A 17,415-nucleotide genomic window follows, 5' to 3' on the forward strand; every position below is an offset into this window, starting at 1 on the left:
GAGTTGCAAACCCCCAAATTCCAATAAACTAGAATGCATGGGAAAGTCTCAGACTACTTCATAGAAATGTTATCCACCCAATATTCCATACATTCTTCCAAAAATTCCTTTAACCAAAAAATTTCCTGCTTAATTTTCAAAAATACCAACTTGAGGAGTTGCACTTTATAAGGGAAAAAAATAAAAATATGAGAAATATTTTCTTTTGAATTCTTACATTAAAGTATCTACTTGGGTCGACCCACCACCTTTTCGAAATTTTATCCTAGATCAATAGATTATTAATCATGGTAAGTTGCATATCAATTTTACATTTGAGTGGGGTGTGAATCTTCCAGAGAAGACTCCACTGCCACTTAATTTCTCCAACAAATTGCAATTCCCTGAAGGATGAATATCCAAGCTTAGTGGTAAATTCACCATTGCCTAGATGCTTTCACCAAATAATCACGTCTTCATTGTCATCACTAAACTACTGGAAACTTGACTAAATTGAGAGAGGAGGTAAATCAATTTATTACATTCATGGAAATTAATTTATTTTCCTTTCAATGGTTAACTTAACTATTAAATGAGAAACATACACCTCCTAAACAACAAATTTAATTTATAACCAACATTTAATAAATTGTAGCACAAAGATCAGCACACAAAATCATCACAAGTGGACATGAGATATAAGTGGAAACCCATAAAGGGAGAAAACCATGCCTTTTTTATTGTCGTGATGCAAAGGCAAGCTCCTACTCCCTTATTACGTCATATTTTATGTAAGATCCAAACTACAAGAGGTTCTTGCCTCAATTTCTTTTGCATGCTTCAACTTGCAAGGAAGGTTCAACCCACATCAACTTTTTGCAGGCTACAACCCACAAGAGGGTCCTACCTCGATAGGATCCAACCCATTATTTATCAAGCTACAAATTGAAAGGAGACTACAATCCCCTGATACATAAAGAAAAACAATTTCTTGGTTACCTGCTCTATAACTATGAATACCTCCATCTTTGTCCTTACTTTTCCTTATCCTCAAATATGCTTCACATTTTCTCTATATGTGCCAAGTAATAAACAACTCAAATCATATCTCACCTACTCTAACTCTCTAACCATATTAGTATTCCAACCTCACACAGTTTATAAACAATTTGTTTTTACTGTTAGTCTTCCATGGAGGGAACTAGAGTGAATCAACTTGTCTCTTTACATTCCAGGGTGGTCTCTTCATTTCTGTTGATAGGCTAGAATGTATTACAAACAACTAAGGGGTATCCCCAGTGTGAATTCTCAACTAGAGCTCACATTGTTTGGGATAACAACCCCATATGGTATTTAGGCATGATTCCCATCTTGTTGTTTTTCTCTTGGTTGTTAAATGAGGAGATGTTAGAGAAAAAGCAAGAAAGAAATGACTAGACAATGGGAATGAGGTCAACAAATGATTGATAACTTGTAGAATGGGATGCAAGGATATAATAGTAAAGAAACAAGAAGAAGCATTCCATAAGAAGGATTAGTAAGCTAAAAACCATCTCATACATACATGATTAGGAACATGAAATAAGTTAAATGCAAAACAGTTAACAATAAGTTACCAGCATGGCATGAATAAAAAAGAAAATATTCAAATTGGACATGAAATCCATAATCTAAGAATGTTTTCATTAACATATGCTCACATGGAAGCACACATACAAACGTGATGGAAATACAGGAAAGTCCATAGTCATAAAGATGCACATGAAGCCATGTCAAAAGTGAAGAACTTCTCATTATCCATGATGCATATCCAAGTACATATTCCAAAAGTCCCTAAAGGCCTAGTAGTGGATCATGGGTTATTCATACCATTATCTGAAGAAAAACCTTGGCCTCACCATAACTCACCCTACTGACTGCCAGGAGCTAAGCACCTCTAGCTCCTTAAACACAAAACAACTACCTAAATCTCACCTATCTCAAGTGCTAAATTCTCTTCAGAAGGAGGCATGATGGTGTATTTACAAAAATAAGGTGATTTTTCACCTACTATAACATTGCACCTACCCTAATGACTCTTGAACTTCCTCACTATTCTCTCTAGTCTAATGACTATGACATACCCAACTAATATTTGTATTGCTATTGGCATTATGATAAGAAATATTTAAATTATGAGAGAAGAGGAATTATGAGGAGGATAGAGATAGTTTTTTGAAACCCTAAATTACTTGTTGCCAACATTGTTGTAAAGCCTTGGATGCTTGCATGAGTTGTATGTTTGAATGCTACTGCACATGTCATCAAGTATATTGGTTGTAAGACTAATCTCAACATTCCTCAACTTAGTGACATAGTGCCTTGGGAATCTCTATATGGCCATCTTGTAACAATTGATTTAACCCTTGCAGAATGTATGTCAATTGTCTTTGTGATTTTCAAATAATCCTCGAATCCAAGTACACAATTATGGTTACAAGACCAAGTGACTCTAGCCTTCAAGTATTATATCCTTAGATATTGACCATTCTTGATGCCAATAGTTGTTATAGATGGATTCACTAAATTTCAGGTGCATCTGCCACTTTCTTGCAACAATTGGATCGGATTTTCTATCTTATTATGCCACTAATTTCTACCCTGGCCTATGTGCCATTATCAACTCGTCAAGCTTTGAATTATGATTATTTTCCAAAAGCCTCTCTTTTGTAATTAGATTCCAGGGTGTTCTTGCTACAACGAAGGTTCCATATACATAATTTTTTAGCTTCTATACTACCTTGGCCTTAGGTCTTGTTAGAGTCTTCAAACTTGCTAAGTACGAAACACACTTATTCATGATAATACAAAAAACCCTAAATGAGTTAAGAAAATATTCTTTTATAAGTTAATAAAACCTTGTTCTTGGCTATCCATTTCTTGGTAGCTGGAGCTAAAATAATTTCATACCTTTTCCTTATAACCTTTATGAAAATGTTGATCAAGCCACTCTCATTATATAGGAATGAAAGTTGTGGTCTATTCTAGAACCATGTAAAACTTTCTAGCTTGCCAATTCATGCTAGAGATAAGGAAATCATACCCAAAACTCCCACCCCCCCGGAAGGTAGCACTATGACTACAATTGTTGGAGGAAAACCTAAAGGTTTCATTAATTCAACTCAAATCCTAATGTAAATTTGAATTCTACTGCAGTTGCAAATTAGGTTTATAGCAATGTTATGGATTGCAAATTGATGCAGGAGCATCCTGCTCAAGAAAATCATTTTATATTTGGTTTACTTAGGGGATCTGATGTTTGATAATGAATTTGATTTCTTAACAAGAAATTTTGTATAGTTTAAATAATTTGAGTGAGAAATATGTGTGTGAGGTTTTAAATGTAAATATTCTCAATTATGTGAGAATATGAGAGATGTTAGTGAATATCTCATAAAAATATTGGATATTAGGAGATCCTAGAATAGGAAAATATTTGAGTTAAAATTGGATTGAGCGATTTGGTATAATATGCTCATAAAGGCAGAATTTAGATATATAACTGTTGTTGATATCCTCAAGGGATCATTAAGAGATTTAGGAACTAATTGAGAGATCTATGGAGAAGAAATAGGAACCAAAATGATCCATAACTATTTAATTGTTCCTATAATTGTAAGCCTAAGGGGCATGTAGAGAAGAGGCAGAGAGCAGGTGTGAGAGGAGAAAGAGGTCAGGGCTGTGTATGCCCACACTATATAATCAAGCCATGTAATTTTGTATGTTTGAAATTAATTAATCAAAAATCATATTTACATGCTTCAAGTTTTGTGAAGATATTGCGATGTATGTCTCTGCATGAGAGCAATAATAAACTGACTATGCATTTTCTTCTTAATTTTGGAAACAACATTTAATTTCCTTTAATGAAATACAATTGTTGAGGGCTTGATGAAAGCATAAATTCCAGTAGTCAATGACTACAAGAATCTGCAATTCCTATAAAAAGGAGTAGAACCTCTTGGGAAAATTGAGCTAAGGATTTGATGTCAAAGTTTGAGCTGATGGAATTGATGCCAAATCAATTCTCTGTGTTGTTAAAACACTATTGAAGGATGGATATCAAGATGAGGGAACCAAGTTCCTCATATGGTAATCGAAGTGTTTGAATTACTCAGTGTGTTCCATTGAATTGGTTATTTTGTTGAACTATTAAATTGTGAATAAGGGCTTGGTAATAGAGTTAAATCAGGGAAAAAGATGGAAAGAGAATGTGCCAAGCATGCTAATCCTTGACCAGAGTCACTAGTTGATTCAAGGTTGAAATGATCAGATTGCATGGAAGTTAATCTGTTCTGTTCTTTAGAGAATGCTACAGGGTAAATTTGAGCAGCGTGACCAAGGATCTATGGGAGAGGAGACCATCCACAATTTCAACAATGTAAATGAATCTCCAAGGGATGTTGAACGATATTCTTGTGATTTCAATTAGATCTAGAATATGATAGCACCAGAAAAATAGAAGGGTCGCGTCATGGGTCGCGCCATGAACTGAAAGATCACCTAGGAACAGAAAGGTCACACCATGGGTCGCGCCTGAGACAGAAAGGTCACGCTGAGACAAAAGGGTCATGCCATGGGTTTTGCCAGGTGACAAAAGGGTTGCATTAACCTGCAGAAGCATCGCACTTGGTAAAAAATATTTTTAGATAGAAGTTCAAGAAATTGAGGGTTGACATACTCATGCGTTCTCTTAATCACGCTCAGGTATTCCATATAGTGCAAAACTCTGAAAACCAATCCTTCCTTGTTTATGTATACTGATATGAGGGAAGTTTAATGAAACAGTGAGAGATAGGAAGCGTTAAGCCTTTTAATTAAGACTTTTAGTGTAGTCCTAATGTTTCAAGGATACCGCTTGTGGAGTATAGACCTGGTATATCATCACAAATGAAACTAGAGACCTCAGAACATGGGAAAGCCAAGCCTAGTCACAAGTTTCAATTATAGTAAAAGTCAAATTTCCTCTTAATAATGTTAGTCGCATCATCTAAGTCACATTTTCCAACTCTATCATAACTAGTCACTGCATGTGCAATTTACGACCTCAACAAATTGCATCACAAAATTCCAGAGCAAATCACATATTGAGATATCATCACCATTTCCAATTAGGAGTGTGACTAGTAACTTCCATAGATTGAAGACTAACAATAGATGCAGCTCCTTGTTCTAGCTTCACCATCGGCTATCAATGGGACCTATGAGTTCAGTAATAGAGGCTTGATATACTACAACCAAAAAGAGCGGTTAGCAATTTTACAAATGGTGCTCTTAATCACATTGGATTCTACAATGTGTTTGTGACTTATGAACTTGTTACTAAGCCAAATAACTTATCAGACTTCTTAATTTTGGTGACCCAAAGGGATGGGTTATGGTGGGTGAGATAGGATCTATGTTGATAAACCAAAATGAGTGCATGGGGGGAGTGAAACGCATTAATGAGAGGAGCGTTAAAACTTCATGGTGGCCCTAAGACGTGCATTATGATTTCATCATGTGCGACAAGTGGAGTGAGGTTACAGGTCACAGATACATGTCATAGTGGGGAACGGACTACAACATGAGGATGTGATTTGTGACCTAGAGGGGTCGCAAATCACAAATTCAGAGCTTAATAAAAAATTTACTATGTTTTCAGGGGGAACCCTGTGACCTAGAGGGATGGATAGGTTCATATAAGGTCACAAATCGTAGGTTTAGCAACCAATTAGGAGGTCAAATCAGGGATTTGTGCACTATATCTATTATATGTGATGGATCTGGTGGGGTTGGAAATCGCAAATCTGAAGCTCAGTACCAATCAACTGTGAATTAAAGCTGCAATTTGTGACCTCTGGGATAGAAAGTTGTAGGTTTTGAACATTATAGATGTGACTTGTGATATGAGTTTCGTGAGGCATGAAGGCTACCAAAATGACTTGTGTACAAAAAATTTTGTCCATTGTTTCCTATTGCACTCCCTATGCCTATTACCAGTTGTTATACTTTCAATCTAGTGCTATTATATTGAGACTTGGCCCATTAAGTACCTTCAAAACATTTTCTCAAACATTGACTTGTCTCTACGTTAGGAACATGGAAATGCCACTACTCTAATAGTTTCTACATGGCCATCATATGGTAGCGCATCAGAAAATTTATGCCCTTGCCACAACATCATCAAAATCACCATTTTCTTACACTTTCAACCTTTTTTTTTGTTTTATCGTCGGCTTAGATGTGCCAATACTTGCACCACATAGGGATTGATTCCTAACACACATCAAATATGATGACATGTGTGGTTTGGGGTAGTCATGTCTTGTTATATAATGCATCTTTGGATTCATGGCGCATTTAAATGTGCTCATCACAATTATTCAATTCCTTGTCACTAGATTCATATTGTGGAATTTTATTAATACTTTCGCATATGAATTGCATGGTCACTTCCTTCAAATATGTTTTTAATTTTGTTATCTTTTATCAAGCGATGGTATTATTTCTCTTTGACTCTTGTTAACTACATATTGCAACCATCACATAGATTTTCAATACATTCTTTCTTTCCTTTCGACGCCTTTATTTATGACGTGTTCATGTAATGCATGGTCTTTAGATGCTACAAATTAATGAAGTCCCAATGACCCACTGCTTGATTTGAATTGATTTTGGCCTCTTATATTTTCAATCGATCTGAGCCGTGATCCTTTTGTCATATACACCATCACCTTATGACTTGTTTTTCTCATGTGTTGGTCTCATTGGATCACTTTTGTGATGTGTATACATTCACCAATGCTGCCTTTTAAGTGCTCATGTGTGTGCATCCCATGCACTTAGTATTAATATGTATCTTTGAATGGGGGTCCTCTATTATGTTTGGCACTATTTAATATATTTCTCGACATAGCTTTTGCACATGTGGGAGTATGAACCCTTTGATTGTGCCTTAGTGCATTAGCCATTATCAATGGCTTCAACACCTTGGTCTAACATTGTTTGATATGCTCCCCTTGTTCACCCTACATGCCAAAATACAACATATGTTAGTAGGGTCATTGGGAAATAAAATGGGTTTGAATATAAATCTTTAAATATATAATAAACAAGGTAATTAAAATCTTGGCCTAGGTGAGTTTTAAGACAATTCAGATGTTTCACAATATATAAAAGCTTATAAAAATTAGCCTTGCATGTACAAGTGAAATCTCCTTATCAACTTAAAATACAAAATGATATTGAATGTAGTCATGATAGCATAGGGCTTCAAAAAGAATGGATATTGTCAAAACCCTAATGCATGGAAAAGATCAATATCCAAGATGAAACATGAGGAATAAATGCAATATTCATCGTCTGAGCAAGTGCATTGATAGGTTTTGATAGAAGTTGGGACATTGGGATATTGACCACCTCAAAACATGATCATAACCCTTATAAACTTAGGTAAGCATGGGAGGACCTGAAATTTTTATATATGCCCAAAAAAATGGTTGGTGTTGTAGCAGCTACGCCAATTAGAGAACCATTAGTAGAATCCAACATCTCTACCTATGTCCCTACAACAAATCAAGTCTTGTGAATGATGAAAGAAAGTATTGAATAGACATTATAGGTACTCCTTGAGTTAATTGACCTTTCACAAATATGCCCTTCATCTGTCTCATGGCTAGGTCTGGTTGTGTTTTACATACTAGAACAAACCTCACATGTGCCTTCTTTCAACAACAATGAAGAGAATATGACAAATGATTTATTGTGTTCAGAAATATAAAGTGAGTTCTTGGTGTTACTCTATTGTTAGTAGGCCTATTCAGTACCCTTAAAGAGTCACTCAAGAAATCAAAAGCATTGCTCCGCTTCTAGTGGTCTTGTTCAGTACCCCGATGAAGTTTCTTGCAACACCTCTTTGCGTAGGAAGCCTTTCTCAATCCTTTACCCCCCATTTGATTTATTTTCTTTTGTGTGCAAATTGAAATCATTTGTTGGCCATTTATTGCACTAAGGCGAATGAGGGATCCTAACTTATTTTACCGGAAAGAGAGGTTTCTTTCTTCAAAAAACTAAACGATTTTTTGACTTAAGTTTTCCCTTCATGCCATATTCCTACATCACATCTCCAAATGAAAAGTGGTCAATGAAAACATACCATAAAATATTTAGGACCATGTTGGAAAGAGGTTTTAGGTTACAGATGTAGGTCATTCGAGCTTATTAGGGTTCCCCATGAATCCTTGTTCGTATTTTCCTTGTTAATGGGTCAGATTCATAAAAAGTGTGTTCAGGATGCAATTTTGGTAACTGGATCTATGAGAGGCTAGATTTTGGAGCAGACATAACAACCACCTCCAACCGAGGAATTAGGGTTTCAACATTAGCGCAAAGTGATCAAAGAAGCTCTTATAGGGTTTCAGCATGTGCAAAGGAGCATAATGGAAGCTTATTGTAGCATTCAAGGTTTACAAGGAGAAGGCATATAACAAGACTACCAAAGGTTGATGCAGTGCCATGCAAACATACAAAACAAATACAATTCCCAATCAACAAAAAACAGATGCAATGCTAACAGTAACATGAGTGCATAATGCAATTCAGTGAACAACACTATGTGCAACATAGGAAAATGATATGGTGTAATGCAAATTCAGCTAACCACAATAAAAGAGCTATGAAATGCTTATGCAGACTATTCGTAAGTGTAATGCAGTGAACATAAATGTAGGGAAACATATGCAAGCTAAATGCATAATATAATGAAATGAAAAAAACTAGCTGTAGTAAAGAGCATCCAACAAGAGCATGTCTAAACCCTAACTAGCCTAAACCTAAAACCTAATTTAACTAGAGGGGAGATCAGGTCATGTAAATTCAAACTTCCAATGAAACCACCATAGTAGTTCTTGACCTATAAAAGCAAAGGTGTCAACGATTAGAACTAGTATAAATAATTTTTCAAAAAAAAAATGCTTACCTGTAGAACATGCACAAAAACAAGAAGAGGATGCTTGTTTGTAGGAAAGCATGCCATAATAGAATTTTCTAGCCAAGCTGCAACTCTATCCTGGTAAACAAAATGATAAACTTGGAAACCCTAAGTATTTATCTATTGTATGCAATCATTTATTCTTAACCCTAAATCAAGCACAAGAGAGACAAGATGTTGTATGCCTATGAATAAATTTTCTAGATAAGATTCTTCAAGCCAGTCAACAGCCCTATCTTGATATTCAAGATGACCAACCTGAAAACCCTGAAAATATCCCAAAAATGAGCATTCACCAAAAACCCTAATTTGAGCCTATTCATGGATTTTGTCAAGGACACGAGGACCTCTCATAAATTTCAGTGGAAGCTGAAGTGCCTCATCATCTTGAAAAACCTTTGAACCTTCAAATTGTATATCATCGAATATCGATGGTTTCATAAGATTAGTAGATGAATGCATGTGGTCATCATCAATTGTGTCTTCAAAATAATTGATGCATATATCAATAGTTTTATCAGATGTTTGAATATTGACATATTGGTAGTTTAAAAGATCATATTATTCTAATTTCCAAGATGAAGATGAATGAACTGTATTAGTCTCAATAAATATATGAGTCATGTGATTTCTTCCCTTACACATAGTAGAATGTAATACAATATTATCTTGTACCTAATCACAATCTACACAAACTAGGTAAGAATTAGAAGGGTTTGAAACAAAGATCAATGTGCTTTATTCAAAAAAACAATCATAGTAAAGGATTGATGCATCTCATAATACTTCAAAAATTAGCTTTCATCGAGTGAGATAGTGTTGAGGAGGCAACCATGGAAGGAAACCCTAATTTGACCTAGTCTAGATATCTCATCAGGATCATGAGAACCTGACATAATCATCATTGGAATATGAAGTTCCTCGACTTCCTGATAAGTCCCTAAACTTTCAAAAGAAAAATCATCAAATTTCAATGTCTTAGTGAAGTCAACACATGAATATCAGCAACTATAATTAGATGTATCAATGAATACCTTGTTAATAGGATGACAGTTGTTAAAGCCATTAATTTGTTCATATTCGATAGCTAACACATGAGACTCTTAAAGGAATTAGAATGAAGATGAATTGATTGGAGGACTCTCTTGAAATTTTTGAGATATAGAGCCTTCCTCTTCACCTATTAAAAATTGAAAATCAAAAATATCATGAACAAGGGATTTGATCTTTTTGATCTTCTAATTATGAAGCAACACCATCACATACTTGATTGCAATTAAAACTAGCAAGATAAATATCTAAAGGATTTAGAGAAGTCACTGGTGTAGTAGACTTATCAAATAAATCAAGGTATAGAAGATGAAAATACTCAAGTGAAGAGACATCAATTCCAACCAAATTTGGCTCAAGACTCAAATGTTGCACTATAGTGCCAGTTAGAGGAAGTAGCAAATCAACATGTATGTTATGCTCTAGGGAATCAATTTAACATACATTGTCACCCAATACAGATCCCCAGTCATGACAGGGAGGTGAAGGTTGGAGCATATCATGGAAAGATGAAATACAAGTATCACCTAGTTTGATATTAATCAACATGGTTGTTACAAGATGGCTTAACGATGAGATTATCATATTGGGCTTGCTCCACTTTAGCAGAATTTAATTGAGCTTCTAAATAAATATTAAAGACAACTCCATTCCTTTTCAGGAAAATTTTCCTCATTACCTGCTTCATCAACAACATATATCTGCATATTAGGAAAATAATTAAATCCATTTGTCAAAGAAGACGAAGGAGGATAAGGGAGATTAAGGGGAACCATTTCCTCCTTTGAAATATGAGATTGTATTTGACTTACACAAGAAGAAAATGTTGGCACATTGTAATTAGCGAGAATAATACTAGAACCCTCTGATGATTGAATATCAACATTCAATTTAGATTTAGATTCCCTCTCAGAAATGTTGAATATACGAAGAAATTATCTTATTATATGATACCAATCTCTACCTTTCTAAGGAATTTTATAATATATGTTAAGAAACCTCTTTGAAAAATCACCCACTAATTCATTTGATCTCATTTTGTGTTTATTTAAGATTCTATCGTAGACTCTAGTATCATGGAAAACAACATAGTAATCATTAGATAAGAGAGAATAGTGAGGAATTTCAAGAGTCATGAGGGTAGGTGAAAGGTCACAGTAGGTGAAAACCCACCTTATTCCTATAAATATACCATCATGCCTCATTTTTAAGGGACTTTAGCACTTGAGCTAGGCAATATTTAGGTAGTTGTTATGTGCTTAAGGAACTAGAGGCACTCAACCCTTGGCAATGAGTAGGGTAAGTTGTGGTGAGGCTAATGTTTTTCTTTGGATAATGATATGAACAACCCATGCTACACTACTAGGCCTTGATGGACATGTTGAATATGTACTTGGATATGCAACATGGATAATGATAATTTCTTCACTTTCAGCATGGATTCTCGTGAATGTTTATGATGGTTGTATTATATTTCTTGTATTTCCATCATGTTTGTATGTGTGCTTTCATGTTAGCATATGTTAATAAACTCATTCTTAGCTTATGGATTTCATATCCAATTTGAATCTTTTCTTTCTTATTCGCACCATACCGGTATCTTATTGTGAATTGATTTTCAGTTAGCCTCTAGCATGTTTATGTTAATGTATGTATGATATGGTTTTAGCTTACTAATCCTCCTTGTAGCATGCTTTTTCTTATTTATTTATTTTTATATCCTTGTATCTCATTTTGTAGATTATCAATCATGGGTTGACCTCATTTCCATTGTATGGGAATTTCTTTCTTTCCCTTTCATTAACATCTCCTCATTTGGCAGCCAGGAGAAAAACAACAAGATGGATATTGGGCCTACATATCGGATGGGGATCTCATCACAAACAGTGTGACGTATAATTAGGAATTCACACTAGGGAGACCCCCTAGATATTAGTAATACATTCCAACTTGTCAACATATTTTTGGTGCTAGAAGGAGGGTATGATGACAAGCTGAGCCCAGGGATCATTGACCTTAACATCATATCCTTAAATGGATCCATCCAAAATCCTTATTTTTGGTTGCTTGTCTAAAACAAAAAGAATTTCATTCCCTAAGAAGATAATTGATATCTTCTCAAAAATTAAGATTGATGGTGAGGGTGAAATCTATGGATTTGAGCCCTTCAATTTAGTCAAAGTTGTATCTCCAACAATGTGTGTCTTAATAATACTGTATGTTGAATTTTCACTCTTACTTTGCAATGTCAGGTCAAATCATGATGTAAGTGTTGGAATCACGATTTTCGTTACACCAAAACCCATACATGTTAGTAAACGAACGCAACACCAGAGTTAACGAATCCACGAGAGGTAGTTAAGCACATGTCACGAAAATCATGGGGAGAACCGGTTTATCCAATGTCCAAAAATATCCCCCCCAACATGAGTCGGTTGTGATTCGAACTCGAGAGCTTTGGATCTGATACCACTTGTTGGAATCATGATTTCCATTACACCAAAACCCGTAGGTGTTAGTAAATAGACACATCTCCCTAGTTAACAGATCCAAGAGAGGAAGTCAAGCACATGTCATGAAACACACGGGGAGCACTAGCTTATCCAATGTCCAATAGTAAGACCTTACATTGCACATCTGTCCATTCTTTGATAAGATTCATTGATAAGCTTTTGTCTACTTTCCAAGAGTATAATTATGAGGATTTATTTAAGGTAACCAATCCAAGTATCAAAAGAAGTCTAATTTGCACAATATAATATAAACAACGATAAAACTACTAGTACACAAAACAAACACAACATTTTATACAATATGTACAATAAACCAACTTCATTATATTAATCCAACTGAATAATACAATAGTTTAGGGCTCACATACCAAGGATAATTTCCCTCAAACATTAACTAGTACAAGAAAAATACAAGATACACTGAAGATCTAGTTGATGTTGTCGATGTTGCTTTGTCGTATCCTATACACTATGAGTCTTATGCTTCTATTCTACAACACCTGACTCTATCAATGCACCAAATCCTTAAGGTCACTGAACCTTGGCTCATCGATCTTCCCTCTAGCTAATCATAAGTCCATCTACCATCAACACATAGGGTCTTCATGATCACGAGCTTCTCCTTCGTCCTTTAAGGCAGTAACACTTCGAGTCTTCTTCCCACTATTGCTCCTCAGCTCTTTTGGGACTTGTATTCCCACTATAGTCTTTCTGCGTTGTTCCAATGAAGACTAACATAGGGTAGGAGGGCTACCACCTAACATCATCAAATGTTTCTCCTCTAACAATGAACATGGGTTGTCAACAACTACTCTTCCTAGTTGGACAAACCTTGAGCTCCTCCAAACTTCCACTGCTAGTAGCCTTTGTCCATTAAGGTATTACACTTACCGCTCCAACTTGGGCACTTTCACACTACCCTCCAATAGTCCTCAAATGCGCAATATTATACAAAATAAATTCCCAAACTAGAACCATCTAATCTGATCCAAATTAGGATCTAATACCTAGCAACAAATCAACTACAAAACATCATGACATACCTTTGTGCATCACTATTTTGGGGCTACTTCCTTCTGTTGTTGCTATTGGCTTGGTTATGGCTAATCACAATCAACTTCATCCATAAACTTCTGCACAAATACACTTCTAACAGTTCTGACTACCCTCTTATGTGGCTCCACCATTCTTCATTGGTTGGTAGGGCTCCTTCCAACCCACTATACAAGCTTACATCCTCTCTCCAAGGATGGATGTAGGGCTCGATCCTCCTTCAGGCTATAGTATAGTACTATAACTCAATTACAAGAGGTCTTCCCACATAAGAATGTCCCACAAACACATAAAAACATCCCACAAACACTCCTCTCTTATGCGGCTTTACTACAAGGTTGACTCGACACCTAAAAATCATAGAAAAGCTTCAAAACTAGGCTTCTCCTCTTTAGCGTGGAAACTCCTAACCTACGGCCCAAACAGAGATCCAAATGTAGTCAAATTTCTCACTTATGTTGCTCAAGGATGATGTGAAATGACCTCTCACATAACATCTATTTATATTCTTCCTCAAGGGAACCAACAATTATCCTTTAGAGCATGTACAACTATCATTAGGCCTCTTAACACTAGGCCAACATGAACTCTCCTTGTGCAAGCCCACACATATACTTCAAAAATCATTTTCTTCACTTCTAGAGCTTGGATTTCAATCATTTTCACTGCCCCTTTCTCCTCTAAGGGTCCTCTAACACCTCCATGTGTCAAATAATTGAAATGCCTCATGGTTCCATACCCACAAGCTTGGGTGCAAAGCCCACATGTTTGGGTTCCAATCCCACAAAGCCATTTCTGGCACTCCAACCTCCAAACCTTGAGCCCTAGGGCTTGGATTACCACCCAAGCTACCAAATCTCAAGATACTACATGCCTAATTGATATTTTTATAATTGTTGGCATTATCTAAAATTATTTACAATATAGGAGAAGAAGAATTATGAGGATAGTGATGGTTTTTGGAAACCCGTTGTCGCTACAACAATGACCCTCCAAATTTTTTTCCTAAGTCAATTTTGGAGCCTACATGAATTTCTATTTCAATCCCCTTAGTTCGTCACTATGTTTGATTTGTTATTTGTATGTTTTCTCTAAGTGTTGCATCCTCCTAAGTTAATGTTTCCTGAGTGTCATCACCTAACCTTTAGAATCACTTGTTTTATCTAGCCCATGGTTCATTGAACACATAACTTTTATTTACTTAGTAACTAGCCTTTTCACCATGCAAACACATGAAAAGCACACAAAATCTCACAAAAGAAAATAAAATCAAGAAAATCACCCTGTAATGAAAAAGCACACTTCAAATTGACGAAGACTTTCTCTTGTTTTGAGTGCACTCCTTTGGGATGAAGAAGTGTGCTCTCTTTTAGCACACTCTGTCACACGGAATCAGTCAAAAGTGCGGACACAACCGACCTTCCTAGAAGTCTAAGACATTCTAATGACAAACAAAACAAACTGGAGCTATCCTTCTCTAAACATGCATTATGATATGAGAAATCAAGTGTTTCGTTCTTACCTTTGTCCAAACGCTGTTGTAGAAGTCCAAGCTTTGTTGATCTGGATGAGTTCCTCCTTTTCTCCAAAACCTGCAATCACCAACAGTCAAACAATTAAATAGCACCTGATTATAACATAAAACAAAGCATATTCAACATATAGACCAAGGAGTACATGAAATAACTCATAAACAACAAGTTATTGAGAAGAATGGACCAATTTGCATTAAAGGTAATCAAAAGGAACCATTACAACCTGAGCCTTGGTGTTGTGCAAGCTCCTTCCAGGGTCCACAAGAGTCTTCCTCTACTTTGACAAAGCTCACCCACTTCCAAATAGAACAAGCAAAGATGGCAATCTCTCCTCACAAGCTTCTAAATGGGAGTCCTAATTCCTGCAACATTTACCCTTAGAAATGTATAGCTTTCAACCTCCCCTCCTTCTGGCCCAATGCCTGTATTTATAGTGCTCAAGAGGAGGTTAATCAGGTCCACCATCAATGGGATAATCCCCTCTTTGGGTGGGATAGCTCCCTTATTGATGGGATAAGTTCCTCTTTGATAGGAGTGCATGAACCATCTGGAGGCGCCCAATACACGTCGAACAACCTTCTAGAATGCTCTAGAAATGACCACAAGTAACTTTTTAAAGATGAAACTTGCGCATTCTAACCTTTACAGGGGGACGCACCTGTCCCTTTACATACAGAGCGTCTTTGGACGCAGCTTTTGTGAACATTGGGAGCGTCCCCGCAGGTAAGGTTGAGAGAACCTGCGTCCCCAGAGATAAATACATTTATACAAGACTTTCTCTCTTTTTTGGAGTTTGACATGGAGAGCAGAGGCATAAGACTTGCCTAAGAGGGTAGCATGACTGTTGATTGAGCCATACTAACTGTAAATAGTCATGGTGACATTTTTTAGTGTAACAGATTGCCCCCTAAAGTGCGAAGCCTGGAATAGATTAGGGTTTTGTAATTCTAGGAAGGGTGAAGCGCTTTATCATTTCAAGGATTGTCTTGTGGATGACCTAGTTGGAACCTGCAATTTTCAACACAAAATACATGTATAAGATTATATCATCACTGAGGTAGGCATTCCCATACTCAGATTCAAAACTTTAACTAATGGACTAACTACTCTGATACAGGAATGATCTTGCAGTACATTATTTTTATAGACTTTTGTAGACACAGTATGGACGCAACCATCTGTTTATGATTAGTCTACATAGATAATGAATACAAAACTCCTCGCAGCCTGGATGGTAGAAACTAGATCCAGGGTCTTCACTTCTACTTCCCGAATTGGTACGATTCTAGCCATGTGATTAAATGATTTGATGTCGAACATGTTAGAAACCACTTGATTACCAGTCGATGATGTAAACTGTTAACAAGCGTGAGAGAGACCACCAGTAATGTCAATGGTTCTCAAAGTACCAAGCACAACCCGTGAAATGTGAATAGATGTTTTGATGTCGAACACTTCACGGAATCCTTTGATCGAAAGTCAATGATGTAAACTGACGTCAAAGGCGAGAAACCTGCCATTGATGCATGCAGACTTCAAGGTACTGTCGATTCCTAAGTCATCTTTCTAGATAATGTGTCGATGTCGATAGAAAGCGACCCGTTGCAGGCAAGCCCGCAACACGAAATCATTGTTCAAGTTGAAGAAATGTTGTTGTAAGGACTGACTCAGGGATGGTCAAATGGATGACAAGTATTTTGCAGATGAAAGTTTTGCTTGCAGACCTCTTGAACACATAACGACACGACAGATGGCTTGGTGACGAATAACTCAAAGTTAATCCCCGGAACCCGATTAAAGACTTTCAAAGTGGTTTGATCAACTGTGAGGTAAAAGATTTCCCAACCCAGGTGAATGAGACAGTGTCGTGTTCAAGAGCGGTGGTAAAGTTTCTTTCGAGACAAAAGGTAACAAACAGGTTCATTCTTCTCTCTTTTCCCCCACCATTTCTGGCAAGTACCTCTTTATTTTTAACAAGCTTGAGGAGGATAACATATGCTTGATTATAAGCTCATCCTTCGGATGAGTCCAACCTAGTTTTGATTCGAACCCTAGGAAGGAGTGGTTCGTTCCTGTTTGTAATTGAACAGGTCCTTTACTGTGAAATGTTTAACGAGCCCAGTATAGGAGAAACTCGGCGTTTTTCAATTTTAGAGAGTCTGAAAAACTTAAGAAGACTCCAGGTTGAACTTTTTCGTAAATTTGTGTCCCTCAAGCCCGAAAAAGTATAAAATAATACCTGGGGGAACCGCTTGATCTTGCGACCAAGGAGTAC

This window comes from Pinus tabuliformis, chromosome 1_2 (genome assembly GCF_031772625.1).
Source record: "Pinus tabuliformis cultivar Carrire ecotype Pingquan chromosome 1_2, CPIR1, whole genome shotgun sequence".
Lineage (NCBI taxonomy): Eukaryota > Viridiplantae > Streptophyta > Pinopsida > Pinales > Pinaceae > Pinus > Pinus tabuliformis.